The sequence below is a fragment of the Anomaloglossus baeobatrachus genome, chromosome 7 (assembly GCF_048569485.1).
Source record: "Anomaloglossus baeobatrachus isolate aAnoBae1 chromosome 7, aAnoBae1.hap1, whole genome shotgun sequence".
NCBI lineage: Eukaryota > Metazoa > Chordata > Amphibia > Anura > Aromobatidae > Anomaloglossus > Anomaloglossus baeobatrachus.
Genome location: NC_134359.1, coordinates 165,041,803 through 165,045,012, shown reverse-complemented (window position 1 = coordinate 165,045,012; position 3,210 = coordinate 165,041,803).

Sequence of the window (3,210 nt, the reverse complement as noted above, 5' to 3'; positions counted from 1 at the left end):
TGAGTAGAGGCTTCCATCAGGCCACTCTGCCATAAAGGCCCAACTGGTGAAGGTCTGCTATGATAGTTTACTTTGCTTTAAGGAGATGGGAGAAAGTTCCACAATCTCTGGCGTTCAGCCACAGTGATCTTGGGGTTCTTCTCTACCTCTCTCACCAAGGCTTTTCTCCCACGATTGCTCAGTTTGGCTGGATGGCCAGGTATAGGGAGAGTTCTGGTGGTCTCAAACTTCTTCACTTTAAGGATTATGGAGGCCACTGTGCTCTTAGAAACCTTGAGTACTGCAGACATTCTTTTGTAACCTTGGCAAGATCTGTGCCTTGCCACAATTCTGTCTCTGAGCTCCTTGGGCAGTTCCTTTAACCTCATGATTTTCATTTGGTCTGACATGCACTGTGATCTGTGAGGTCTTTTATAGACAGGTGTGTGCCTTTCCAAATCAAGTCCTATCAGTTTAATTAAACACAGCTGGACTCCGATAAAGGAGTAGAACTATCTCAAGAAAGATCACAAGGAAATGGACAGCATGTGACTTATGAGTATCTGAGCAAAGGGTCTGAAGACTTATGACAATGTGATATTTGTTTTTCTTGTTTAATAATTTTGCAAAAAATTCTACAGTTCTGTTTTTTTTTCTGTCAAGATGGGGTGCAGAGTGTACATTAATGAGGAAACAATGAACTTTTTTGAATTTACCAAATGACTGCAATGAAAGGGTCTGAATACTTTCCTTCCCCACTGTATAGGAGCAAGGCTGTGGAGAATAGTAACCATGAAAAGCAAGATATATACCTGGAGCTATACAGCAGTGATGAGGTCAGCCTGGCACGCAGACTGCCCGATGTGCGTTTCGGCTACGCCTTCGTGGCAAGGCTAAGGTAGGTGTTACGAATCAGCGCTGCCATAGCCGCAAGCAGCCTGTTGCGGTTCCTGTTGCGCCCAGGCGCCGGCTGCCGTTCTTGGCCGTGCCTCGGGTCGTCCAGTTGGCTGTTCCTTCCACCACGCCTAAGTGTGGAGAGGCGGCTAGTGTGCATGCGTGCGCCGATTTACCCCAGCCAGAGTTTAAGCCCGGTGTTTTGCCTAGTGAGCATGCTCAGCCTGATTGTGTTATGTCTGAGACTAAGTCCTCAGTTCAGGCTACTGAGCATGCTCCCACAATTAACCCTAACAGCCTCTTTGTACAGGTACTTGGACTTCGTGCTGTGTCTAAGTTCTGGGATGTGCCTACTGAGCATGCTCAAACTGATAGTCTGCTTTCTGAGCCTGTTGCTCAGGCTACTGGGCATGCTCAGCCACTTAGTGCACCAGAGGCTAGGTCCGGTAAGGACCTCACTGAGCATGTCCGTGAGGTGGCAGGCCCTGATAGGGCAGAGGGTGTCAGGTGTCCTGATGACGTGGCAACTCCGGACTGGCTCGCAGAGGCCCGCCCCTATGATCTGGCACCTCAGTATTGGTAGTCAGACAATGACTGGTGAAGTGTTTGGGGCGTGGCTGCCATGAGGTCATCAATGACGTGGCGGTTCCGGATAGGTCGCATGTGACGTCACTGATGACATGGCACTCTGCTATTGGACCTTGGTGGTTCCACCCTGGGTTTGGGGCGGACCCAGGTTATAAAAGGGGCTGGAGACAACATGGAGGTGCGCAGTCTTCACTTTTGCTCAGTCAGAGCACACCTCCATGTTAGAGCCTCATTGCGGCATAAGCCTATGTTGGGAAGCGGTAGGTAGGGTTAGGCGAACGGTGCCTGTCACGCCAAGATTCGTGGCTCGGCACATCAGGGTCAGGCGCCGTGCTTCCCTCCTGCCGTTCCAGTCTTGCTATAGCAGCCCAGTGGCATTAACTGGGCTGCGGCTGCTGTGCTTCCTGTCCGATTGTGCCCCCTACGCACACGGACAACGCACCTGCTGCGCCACCTGTCTGATTGTGCTCCCTACGCACACGGACAACGCACCTGCTGCGCCACCTGTCCAATTGTGCCCCCTACGCACACGGACAATGCACCTGCTGCGCCACCTATCCGGTTGTGCCCCCTACGCGCACAGACAGCGTACTCCAGGACCCCTGTGGAGTTAACAGGGTGTTCCTTATTTTCCTCGGCTTCCCGGTCAACGCTACTGGTGTACCCATCTGGCCTGACGTGTCCTACACACACGTGGCCAGAAACGCTAATCGGAGGACCGCTCGGCCTGACGTGTCCTACACACGTGGCCGACAGGGCGCTTTCGTGGCGGTCTTCCGGTCAACGCTACCTGGTTACCACCCGGCCTGACGCGTTTCCTGCACACGTGGTTGGTGTAGCGCTAGGTGCACCAAAACGCTAATCGGGTTGTCGTCCGGTCTGACATGTCCCAACACACGTGACCGGTTCCCAGAGTTCCTGGGTTATCTCAGAGCCATCCAGCTCTATAGTCTCCGCCTAACCCTCAGGTGCCAGCAGCTCCTTTGTCATCTGGAGCACGGTGGGCCCCGACTGGCGATTAGGATATATACCCCCTGGTCCTAATCTGCCGGTCCCCCCGTAACAGTAGGAAGCATATGTTTTTAAATCAGCGCGCGCCAATCAAAATGCAATGACTCACATAGTGACATATGCGTCACCATAACAAGCCGAGACGGCCGCCGGCTACCGCGTCATGTCTGGGTGGTGCTGATCAAAACACATGATTAGAACACTGCCCGCCAATAGAGACACGTCAGAGCGGTGGAGAAATGGTGCGCATGTGTGCTGGACACCCGCTCACAGATTGCAAATATATGCGAAGCGAAGGAGGCTGAAAGAAGTATAGTGGGCACACCAGCCAATGATGATATGCACAATCTGGAGGATAATATGCAACCAAAAGCAGTAAGTGTGATAGATATCGATAATATAGCATGGCACAAAGGATTAATTAATGATGTCCCGTATCAACCATCGCAAGTAATTAATTACATAGTTACATATAAGTACATAAAATAATTCATGGTCAAATGACTATACATAAATATTGCATACATAAAAATAGTCAAAGACCACAATATTATCAATGATAGAAAAACAAAGACCAAGTACAGCGAACCTCATAATGATGGTAGTGTACATGAACCCCATAGACTACATACAAAAACTTGTGAACGAGAGGGGAGGTATTTACCATGTTTTTTTGGAGTAAGAACTACTGCACCACAATTGTGAAAAAAGTATACAGTTTTTATTATTATTACAAAA